The 12,500-nt window shown below is 34.5% G+C and overlaps 1 long non-coding RNA gene across 1 annotated transcript in view; it reads left to right on the forward strand.

The window, feature by feature from the left end:
- LOC135203847 (uncharacterized) overlaps positions 1-11,117 on the forward strand; it is a 207,106-nt gene extending 195,989 nt beyond the window's left edge. Inside the window, exon 4 of the long non-coding RNA XR_010312049.1 lies at positions 10,902-11,117. This is a non-coding gene — a long non-coding RNA (uncharacterized LOC135203847). The remainder of the gene's footprint in view (positions 1-10,901) is intronic.
- The last annotated feature ends 1,383 nt before the right edge of the window (positions 11,118-12,500 follow it).

The raw sequence follows: 12,500 nt of genomic DNA on the forward strand, positions 1-12,500 counted from the left end.
GTGTATGTATGGCTTCTCTCTCTCTTCTCTCTCTCTCTCTCTCTCCTCTCTCTCTTTGTGGGTGAATGGTTGGGCGGGTGTGTGCACAAGAAGAAAAATAGTTCACATTTTCATTAACATTTATAATGCTAAGAAAGAATACTCTATTCAAGGCCCTCATATTAAATGTCAAACTAAGTCGCATTCCCTGCGAACGTAAAACTGTTCTTCCTTCATAAGGTAGCTTTAATCATAACTAAAGGAGCAGTGCGCTTTTCTGCCGTTATTCCCTTGGGTCCGTTATCATTACGGCGTAATTGCATGAGCTCTGTGATTACCGGATCCGACGAAAGAAAAAACCTTTGCGATACTGAGCTCATTTGTTAGTCAGGGATCAGGGATTTTCCTCTCTCTCTCTCTCTCTCTCTCTCTCTCTCTCTCTCTCTCTCTCTCTCTCTCTCCTTTTTATTGCTTTATATACTGTCTCTTGATTTCCGTTTTCTGTTTTTATTTCTTTTCCTCTCCCCTGTGCCATAAAGCGTTCGTAACCCCTCTGTTATTTACATCTTCACTGCTTTTGTTGTCGTAAGATATATGAAAGTTTTATCTGAGTGCTATGGCTGTGAAGTTGATATCCAGAATGCAATAACAGAGCTCGTTATAGGTAAACTCAAAAAATATTACCATTTTGATATCATAATATCACTATTAGTACTCTTTATGTCTGTCTATCTATCTGTATATGTGTATGTGTGTGGTATGTAATGTATTTAGGGCACTGTTTTTTTTTTCTTTGCAAACAATCCCTTTAAAATGATAATGCCCATTTGGCTTCCACTATTTGGGAACAATACCTCTCTCTAATCTTCTGAATCACATCGTATCTTCAAAGCTAAAACTAAGAAGGAAAGGAAGAAAATTGTCACTGTGTTGTTCCCTCAATCTCTTCTGCCGACAGCTGTTTCAGCCATTAATGCATGAACACCTTCAGGTCCACAGTCAAATATCAAAGATTAAAACAAGAACGCAAATAGAAGTAAGAAAGAAAGACCACAAATCGGGATTATTCCAGATGAAGTTTCCCCACTCTGATGAATCGTAATTATTTGCAGTGGAATTTTCTTCTGCTGCTGAAGACCTCTAGATATTGCTAGTTGCTGTAGTGCTATGCCTACCACTTATGGGGTCAGCAATCTCGTTCGAAACACCAAAGTTTATGGATCTTAGCCTATGATTCAGAGATGAGTTGGTCCTGTGGAATAGGTTTGAGCACCTACCAGGTAACCCAGCTTCGAATGGGTACCAGCGCCACCCAGGTCGTAACAGAGGCCAAAGGCTAGTAAACTACCTCGTCCTTATGACATCACATATGTATATATACTGATACATACATATGTATATATATATATATATGTATGTAAGTGTGCATGCAAATATATGTATGCGTGTATATTTATGTGAGTTGTTGCACATTAAACATTGAGGCATGCAACAAACCATTGCATATTCATTCAATCAGAAGATTGGGCGATTTTTCCCACCCACCCGAGGGTTATGACTTGAGTCACATTTGAAACTGGAGGAAGTGATATCTATGCAAATGCTTTTTCCCTTCAAAAGAAAGCAGCACTCAGAGATTCCAATATATTTAACCTTCACGTTAGTTTAAGAAGATTTAAATATAACCAAAATAAATTTGTTCCTATTTTTTTAATGTAATTGGTCAAATGAACTTACAATCCTCTAGCCTTATGATGCCTAGCACCCAAGAATATAATATCAAAACAGGAAAGTGTCAGGGAAACGAAAGGATTGAGAGAATTCCAAAACTTGACAGTAGAGGTACAGAAGTGGATTAATGGATTAACCCGGAATTCATTTTCACGGTATTGCTTAGGTTCGAATCACACGTGAAAAGGAGAATTTCCTCCGGAAATCTTATCGAAATGTATTCCAATGTGTACGAGTTCAGAGGTCATTGTGGTTTATCACAATATATATATATATATATATATATATATATATATATACTATATATAAGATATATATATATATATATATATATAGCATGAAGGAACACGTGCTTGAGAATATCCTTAAATCCACGCTAGCAAGGTGAGCGTAAGTGGGGACTTGGAATAAGTACTTTCGTATTTTATTTCTGCAATCTCAAGTTCACACTATACACGTACGTATATACATATATAAGTAAATATATGCTTATACCTATATATGTAAGCGAATACCTGTCATTGTCCTGTGATATTAGCTTATTAACAGAAGTCACGTGCATTGACTGTGATTTTTTACCATATCTATGTGTATATAAAAACACAAATATATGGTAAAAAAATCACTGTCAATGCACGTGACATCTGTTAATAAGCTAATATCACAAGACAATGACAGGTATTCGCTTACATATATAGGCCCCTAAAAAAAAAAAAAAAATCGAAAAAAATTTTATATTTATATTGTATGTATATACGTAGGTATATAGTATGAACTTGAAAATTAGAAATGTGTGTGTGTGCATGTTTGTGTGTATGTATACTGTTTATATGTGAGAGGGTTTGATGTATAGATATATGCGTATGCCTTATATGTAAGCGAATACCTGTCATGCCCTGTGGTATTAGCTTATAAACTTAAGTCACTTGCATATTCTGTGATCTTTTTAGCATATAGTATATGAGTATATATACATACACATAATATATATATATATATATATATATAATATACATATATATATATATATGTATATATATATATGTGTGTGGTGTGTGTGTGTGTGTGTGTGTGTGTGTGTACTGTTTATATGTGAGAGTCTAATATAAAAGGGAATGTCCCTATAAAACCCAAGTCAGATTAGCCGGGCAATGATATAAAAACCACTGAATGAAGTAAGGTTCTGGTCGTGTTATAGAGACGTGAACAGCACAGGTATATAATAAACCATTCCGAACAAAGCCTTTATGCGGAGCGCACTCACAGCCATGAGCCAGTGAAGGCCTGCTTCGCAGCAGCCCATTGTAATGCACAGTTCATTCATTATGCAGACGACGCCATCCCGGTTACCTCTCAAATAATAGATCAGCATAAAACACGATAGAAAGAGAGAGAGAGAATGTGCTATACTGAAATCAGTATTGTGTGTTAACCCTTTTATGTAATCCACTTACGGTCACGTCTCATAATCCTTGTCTCTTCCATAATTTCTCTCTCTCTCTCTTCTCTCTCTCTCTCTCTCTCTCTCCGAAAATTTTTAAACATTTTGATTCAACTTAGTACTGGAAATACTTTATTTTTTTATAATTTACAGCAGGCCGTCAAAGCAATTCACAGAAGGAGAATTGGCATCTCGATTAAATAAAATGTTAATGTTATTAACTGCAATGAAAGAAGTCCAACAGTTATCGATGGTCAATGTTGATAACTCACGTTTCTTATATCCTACTCGTTCAATGGTATATGCTCCTTGTCACTGAATGAATTAAAACCGTGTATGTAAGCATTTATTTATATAAAGCGGTTCACTCACACGTAAACAATGAAATTGTTCTAATAGGTCAGTATTTTGATTAGTCAGCCTTGATCATTCCTCTCTCTCTCTCTCTCTCCTCTCTCTCTCTCTCTCTCTCTCTCTCAGGCTTTCGTTTTGTATATTTCCCACTTTTATATTTATGTCGTGAGGCATTTTGTTTAAATTACACCGTGTATATGTGTATGTATACTCTCTCTCTCTCTCTCTCTCTCTCTTCATTTTCCTGGTAAAAACAAATTATACTTTTTTACAGTGATACAACTTTCTCATACATATACATGAATACCAATACTCTCACCAAATTCATCTCTCTCTCTCTCTTCTCTCTCCTCTCTCTCTCTCTCTCTCTCTCTCTCTCTCTACACTTCCGTATTAACAAAAAATATATATTGCACATGTAATGCATAGATATCTATACTGTCAACAAAATTAATTTCTCACTCTCTCTCTCTCTCTCTCTCTCTGTTTCACTTCCCTGTTAACAGCAAATATATATTACACATGTAATATTTCCATACACATGCATAGATATCAATACTCACCAAATATAGTTTCTCTCTCTCTCTCTCTCTCTCTCTCTCTCTCTCTCTCTCTCTCTCTCTCTACACTTCCGTGTTGACAACGAATATATATTGCACATGCAATATCTCCATATACATGCATAGACATCAATACTGTCACCAAATTTAATTTCTCTCTCTCTCTCTCTCTCTCTCTCTCTCTCTCTCTCTCTCTCTCGTCTTCTGGAAGGCTGGCTGGAAAACCGACTAGACCACCCTGCCAGGTTGATGACCTTCGATAGGATAACAGCCACTGTATGGTTATTGAGAGGGGGGCAGAGAGCCCTTGCCCGATTGATTTTCACCGGTCACTAGCCTCCCTCAGCATGGCCAGGAGTCTATAGGTCCTCAAGATGTCACTGGAACTCTAGAGTATTGAAGTCTAATTACCAAAAGTGTGCTTTTAGAGGACGTCATTGGAACTTAGAATGCATCAAGTCGGTCTTGAAGTCTTATTTATATATAGTTCATGATGTAGTTTTTTTTTTTTTTTTAATTTTCAATGTTGTAGCTGGATTGTACTTCTCCGTATGGCCAGGAGTCCATAGGCCCTCAAGATGTCACTGGAACTCATGAGTATTGAAGTTTAATTAACAAAAGTGTTATTTTAGAGGACGTCATTGGAGCTTTGAATGCATCTATTCGGTCATGAAGTCTTATTTTATATATAGTTTATGATTTATGCTTTTTTTCAATTTTCAGTGTTGTGGCTGGAAAGTCGACTTGGATTTCTGACAGAAGAAAGTTGGCTCGAGTTTGTGATAGAATGTTATGTTGTATTATCATTTATCGCTTTGCATTTCGAAACAGTTATAACTAACATTTATGAGATGTTCTGAAAAAATGGAACGGTTTGAATAAGATAATACTGCGTAATAATGGTCTTTAGCACGGGCAATTCGTTATTCATTCCTCGTTTTATTGTCATTTTTATTACTGTACGAATTATGATCATATATATTATTGTAAGTTCCTAAATTCGCTGAATTGCGTCCGACGGAAAATTATTTAAAACCTTTGAAATACACCTTTTTCTTTTAAATGTCTCTGCAGACGAGAATAAAAGGCTATTCGGAATCCCTTGTTTAATATTACAACACGCATTAAATACCTAAGGTTTTTAATACAGTAGAAATATGCAAATGTGAGAATAAATGTGAGCACGAATAATGTTCTGAGGGTTAATGGAAACCAGGAAGTGAGGCGATGAATTTTAATATGGTTCTAGAGGAATGCAAGAGGTTGATTCATATGAGTATTTAGAAACAGATATTTCGAATAATGGCAGGATGAGAGAATAGAGCAGACTCAGAATAAGTGAGGCAAAGGTAGATTGCAGTGTATGCAAAAGATTAAAATAAGCCATGCAAGAAAGGTAGCAGGGTGTGTGAAAAATATTGGACAGAGGCTGAATTATCTGTGGATGGCAAGTGGAGAATTTATGAAGGGATTATTAGACAATCCCTCCTTTATGAAAGTGGAATGTGAATACTTGAACGTGAATAAAAGAAAAAAAATAAGGTTAGAGAATTGAAATGGTGAAATATATAGATGAGTAGAAGTGATGAAAAGGTAAGCGGAGGTGCAATAACGTATCGGAATATTTTGAGCTTGTTTAGGTGCGGTGACAGTGGATGACGTCATATTGGTAAAAAGGTTTATAGAAAAGGACGGATCTTCATATTCACATTACGACCCGCTATGGTGTGAAAGCTACCGGGTATGTGAATCATTTCTTAGACCAACAGTTGCAAAACTGAGTTGTAACGAAATGGCCTTAATTTATTCCAGCTCGATTTTGCATCGATATAATATTATATGTGTGTGTGTTCTTGTGTGGATATATATATCATATATATAGTATATATATATATATATATATATATATATATATATATATATATATATTATATATAGATATATATATATATATATATGATATATAAACAAAGTCAGAGCCACAAAGACAAATTGAAACAACAGAGATGGTAAGTACTTTCGTCTCTGTTCTTTCAATTTTTCTTCGTGGCTGTAACTTTGTTCGTATAATCATCACGTTTCTACCTTTTTCGCGATTTAAAATGAAATAGTATATACATATACATAATCATATATATATATATATATATATTATATATATTATATAATATATATATATATCTTATATATATATATATATATATATATATTTATATATATAGATATATATATTATGTATATATATATGGATATATATATGATATATATAATAAATATATAATAATATATATATATATATATATATATATATACGAAAGAAAGTACAGGAGGGGAGGCTGAGATGGTATGGACGCCTGTTGAGGAGAGATGAGGACCATGCTGGGAGACATTCTATGGGGATGGAGGTCCAAGGAAGAAGAAGAGGGAGACCAAGAAAGAGATGGAAGGACTGTGTGGGAGGAGACTTACATGAGAAGGGAATTGATGATGCAGATGCGCAGGATAGAAATTTATGGAAACGGCTCATCTGATACGCCGACCCCATATGAAAATGGGAACCAGCTGGGAAGAAGAAGAATATATATATATATATATATATATATATATATATATATATTATATATATATATATTATATATATATGCCAAGTGTGTGTCTGTCACTCCAGGTTACGTAACACTGTTGAAACTGTCGGGAAGGCCAAAGGAAATATGTACAGAATCCGAAGAAGGTCCCTTCGAATCAACTCGTACTGGAGGAAATGTCAACAATAATAGCAAACTCGTGTTTACTCGCTTCCCAGAGGTCGCATCATCTCGCTCCTTCCTCTAGCATACGTCCCAGGGTCATGTCAACAGAGATGAAAGGGGAAAAATTCAATAGTAGTTCTACCATATTCACTCATTTTAAAGGGGCTTTGACGAGCGTTTATGATGGAATCCGGAGCGTCACTTAAATAATTAAAGCGAAGATTGAAACTTGAATTTTTTTTCAATTATATATTCATAGGGTTCCTTGTTTAAAGGATTATATGCTATACAAATATAATCATACACACACACACGCACACACATTAGAGCTAGAATATACGTTTGTATGTATACATATATATATATATATATATATATATATATATATATATCTATATATATATATATATATATATTATATTAGCCCTTGTTGAGCTAATTAAGTATATGGTGAATAATCATACACGGGATTAGAACTGGAGATTATCACCCTTAAGAATCACCTATTTAAATGGAGGAGGGGATTATTATGTATGTGTATAACGTTAATATTAATATAGATATATATATATATATATATATATATATATAATATATATATACACACACATATATAATAATCCCCTCCTCCGTTTAGAGAGGTGATTCTTGAGGGTGATAATCTCCAGTTCTAATGCCGTGTATGATTATTCACCATATACTTAATTAGCTCAACAAGGGCTGAATATATACTATATATATATATAGTATACATATATATACATATATATATATGTATATATATATATATATATATATATATATATATACTATATACATACATACATACATACATACATACATACAAACGTATATTCTAGTTTTGCTCCTATGGAGAGATCATGAATAAGTTATCTCCCTACACCTCAGGAGGCCTCATAAAACATAAAAAGGCCACATTTACTTTAAGGAAATCAGTAATATTATGATTTCTAAGTTCTGGGGCAGTAAAGATCTGGAATTCTATTCCTGCTTCCGAATTTAGAGATTCGGAATTTTCCGTGGGGATTAAGCCACACACTTTTGCCTTCCCCACATTTTCTTTTTACTTTTAATTTTTGTAATATATCTTGAAAATGTGTTTAGACCCTATCTTTTCATTTTTAACTAGAATCTGGTAAGCTCCTCAGTGGCGTGGTCGGTATGGTGTTGGCGTACCACCTCTGAGGCGGCGATTTCTATTCTAGGGCATTCCACTGTGGAGTGAGAGATGTGTATTTCTGGTGATAGAAGTTCACTCTCGACGTGGTTCGGAAGTCACGTAAAGCCGTTGGTCCCGTTGCTGAATAACCACTGGTGCCATGCTACGTAAAAACACCATACAAACAAACAAACAAACTAGAATCTGGTAACCTTTCTTAAAAGCATTAGAAGGCGTATAACTGTTAAATTTTTTTATAAGCAACTAAACATCATTTAACTGAACATTCATCTTATAGTGTGTGTTTTGGTTGTTCTATTACATCGATGCTTATGTATTATACTCTGTCTCTTTTTCGATTAAATTATGTTCGATGATGTTTGATGAAGGCCTCGATCCGTAGCGGTTCATGAAGCTGTTGAAGGAGTTACCATGAATTTACTGCCAAGCAAATGCCACCTCTTCGCCATTAGGGCAAACATTGGTCACCCCCAATAACTTCAAACATAAAAATAGCTTCAAATACAAAACTGACCTCGGAAAAGTTTTGGCATCACACCGAAAAAACGCTAATCCAGCAAGACAATGCCGATGTACAAAGAAAGATGATTAGATAAATGGTGCCACTTCGGATGACAAAATACTCGACATTAAAAAGAGCGGAATGACATCAATCACTGAGGAACTTTTCATTTTCGGCCGCTGTAACTTAACGAGACCAGGTTTCGTTGTAATGACCCTAAGTGACTCCCTAATGGGCTTAGAGAAGGTCTCGTTAAGAGAATGAATGGCAGCTAGGCGAGATCAGTGGCAGCTAGATGAGATCGTCAGATAAATGGCGTATTAAATGGCCGGGCCATTTAAATGGCAGAGGAAGAGGCTGAAGGTGTCGTCGGAATGCATGAATGATCTGACGAATCCCACGAGTGGATGAATGGGTGGGGGAGGGGGGGGGGACAGATGTTATTTAATTCAGAGGAAATAATGAATGAAGAAAAGTTCGATTGTATTTAGAGGAAAATGATGGTTGGGAAATAATGAATGGGGGAAAATTATTTTAAATTTAGAGGAAATTAATGATTTGGAAACAACGAATGGGGAAAAATTTTATTTTATTGAGAAAAAAATAATGATGGGGAAAAGTTTTATTTAGAGGAAAATAATGATTTGGAAATAATGATTTGGGAAAACGCATTATTAAGTTTAGAGTAAAATAATGATCGGAAAATAATGAATTTGAAAGTAGGATTATTCTCATATGGACTATAGCTACATAATGTTGACTTTTTTTTTTTTTTAAGAAATTACGTTTGGAATTAGGTAAGCAAATTGGAATTTTGACAAAACTAAGGAATATTGTTGGTTACCTTTAACGAGTAATGATAATACTTGGGAAAATGATTTCAGTAATATCACGTTAGCTATTAATGAACATTATCAATCATTTATCACAGAGAATTGAAGATGAAAAATGAAGGAAAAAAGTGTTTTGAAAAATGGAACTGAATCTTAATTTTTAGAAGGTAAAAAAAAAAAAAATAAAAAAATGTCGAAGCAACCTGGTTGAGGAGAAAAGATAAGGATCCTGGAATAAAGAACAAAGAAGTAAAAGGGGTTGACCGGTGAGATAAAAAAAAAAAATTGATGAAGAAATACCGAAGGAAAGGAAATGGAGAGGAGAACGAAAGGCGAAGCAAAATTGGTAATTGCAGTGCAGGTGAAAAGTCTTCATGTTGTGAAAAGGAAGCGGAAGAAAATGATGCGCAAATGTTTGCACGAAAACGTTTGGAAAGGAAATTGCAACTGAGGTTTTTTTTTTTTTTCATTTTATTATTTTTTTCTTTTTTGTAAATAGAGAAATGTCTCTCATTAAGATTCGTCTTTTATACGAATGAGGAGAACACACGATGATAAACGAGGGGAAAGGGTTTGTGATGTTAGGGGAGGTGCGCAACTCTGATAAAAAGTAGATGAGATGATAACGAAAGGAACAATATATTTCTGAGAAGTATAATTCAAGGGTGGAAAAGGTAGCAGGTGCTGTGAGAAGCGTCGGGTGAAAAGGAATAAAGTCGAATTTTTATTATGAAGCAGGAACCAACGTTAATTATCTTTTAAAGCTGTGTATATAAGATTACCTTGCATTTCAGAATTAATTTTAATGATTGTCGTAAAGTACATCAATTTCTTGAATTGAAGTCTAGAATTCATTGATAGGTTTCTATTCCTTTTTGTATATTAGTATTAATTGCTATTTTGACAGCACGACAAAAATTGCCTTAAGAAATTCTGATTTAAGATAACCTTGCTTTTCAAAATATTAATTTTAATGATTGTCGTAAAGTACATCTGTTTCTTGAATTGAAGTCTAGAATTCATTGGTAAGCTTATATTCATTTTTGTATTTTTTCATTAATTACAGTTTTGACAGCCCGACAAAAATTGTCTTAGGTAATTCTATAAGATTACCTTGCTTTTCAAAATATTAATTTTAATGATTGTCGTAAAGTACATCTATCTCTTGAATTGAAGTCTAGAATTCATTGGTATATTTATATACCTTTTTGTATATTAGCATTAATTACTGTTTTGACAGCATGACAAAAATTGCCTTAAGAAATTCTTCTTTAAGATTGCCTTGCATTTCAAAATAATAATTTTAATGACTTTCGTAAAGTACTTCTATTTCTTCAATTGAAGTCTAAAATTCATTGATAGGCTTATATTCGTTTTTGTATATTAGCATTAATTACTCTTTTCACAGAATAACAAAAATTGCCGTGTTAAATTCTTCTTTATAAAGTATAGTAGCTATATAATACCGAAATCATTACAACGCGAATTTATCGACGAATAAAACTCACGTAGCTGAAACTCTATTAAACCTTGATATTTCCTCTCCAAAGGGTTCGAAATCATCAGCTTCACGTGAACGAAGGCTGCCTGTCCTTGCATCGTGCGAGGCGCTGGCTGGAAGAAGACTTAATGAACGAGGCTCCCGAAGTGGAAATTTAATGGCCGTGTGTCCGAAGCTCGAGCCAAAGGTTTATGGTGATAATCTCGTCCCAGATGCTCCAGTCATCTTCTCCGTCGTGACACGGAATGAGGGAGAGGGGACTCCGCTACTTGTGAGTACATGGTCATAAATAGGTTTTGAGAGAGAGAGAGAGAGAGAGAGAGAGAGAGAGAGAGAGAGAGAGAGAATGGGATTTATTCACGTACCATAATTGTTATGTTTGCTTTCAGAATTTCTATCATCCTCTTTGTTTTATGTGAAAATATTCGTTTTATTGCATGTTATTCTCTCTCTCTCTCTCACTCTCTCTCTCTCTCTCTCTCTCTCTCTCTCTCTCTCTGTATTATTTTGAAGATTTTTTTTATTTATCTTATTAGAAGCTGAATACTCGACAAAGAATGGTCAAGTTATCGTTTGTTTTTTCTGATAACAGTCAACAGTACCAGCCTCTGTTTTTGTTTATGTAACTGAAATTAGTAATAATTAAAAGAGAGAGAGAGAGAGAGAGAGAGAGAGAGAGAGAGAGAGAGAGAGAGATCCTCACGTATGAACATTTAAGTGAACGGTAGATTATAAATATTCCTTGTAAAAGGCAAAATCGTTCAACCTGACGCGAGCATTAATGTAAGGTAGTGAAGACCTTCAGTTAAACAGTAAAAAAAAAAAAAAAATTAAAAATTAAAAATAATTTTTTACGTTTCCGTTCGATGAGAAATGACAGAAATATTGTAGTCTGAAGCTTCCCCTGAAAAATACTTGCAATGAAATCATCACCTGACAGATTCCACTTAACACTCATTCGCTTTTCATCAGAACTGATGTTTTGACAGTGGAAGCAGATTTGTACTGTTTTTAATGGTGATTGTCTGAGAGATACCGAAGGCGTCGAGGAGTAAAAAGCATCTCAAGAAACGACTACAGGGATCAAGGCGTTGTATTAATTATTGAGATGGGTTTCCTTTTATTTTTTCGGCAGGTGTTAAAGTCCATTAAGATATTAACGCCTTTCCATCATGACAGCATAATACATTTTGGTGCTATTGAACTTGGTTCGTTTAATTTCTTGGATACAAGTATCGCCTGTCATTCCGGGGAAATGAACTTCAACGTGAGGAAAGAGGGTTAGTACAATTTTTATCGTTGACTATTGAAGAATTATGTTTTGGAAAACTGGATTTTGACCATTTTATTCCTCAGATGAAAGTATTCCTAGTTCTTTTAGGACTAGGTTATTTTTAGTTCAATGGTAGAGGCTCAGTTTCTAGTAAAAAAAAATATTTTTTCGTTGTACACTGGGAACTCGACCTAGAAAATACTAGTACATAGTTCCTTTAACATACCCTATTCATTTAGTTCCTTTTTTAGAAATTTAAGCGTCACAAACCTTTAATAGTTATATGATAGTTTTGTCTGTTGTCTCCTAAGGTCTGTTGCAGGTTGAAAAGGATTTTCTACTTTTAGGATGAGGCTGCTAGCCCATGCCGCGTTC

The sequence above is a fragment of the Macrobrachium nipponense genome, chromosome 44 (assembly GCF_015104395.2).
Source record: "Macrobrachium nipponense isolate FS-2020 chromosome 44, ASM1510439v2, whole genome shotgun sequence".
Taxonomy (NCBI): Eukaryota; Metazoa; Arthropoda; class Malacostraca; order Decapoda; family Palaemonidae; genus Macrobrachium; species Macrobrachium nipponense.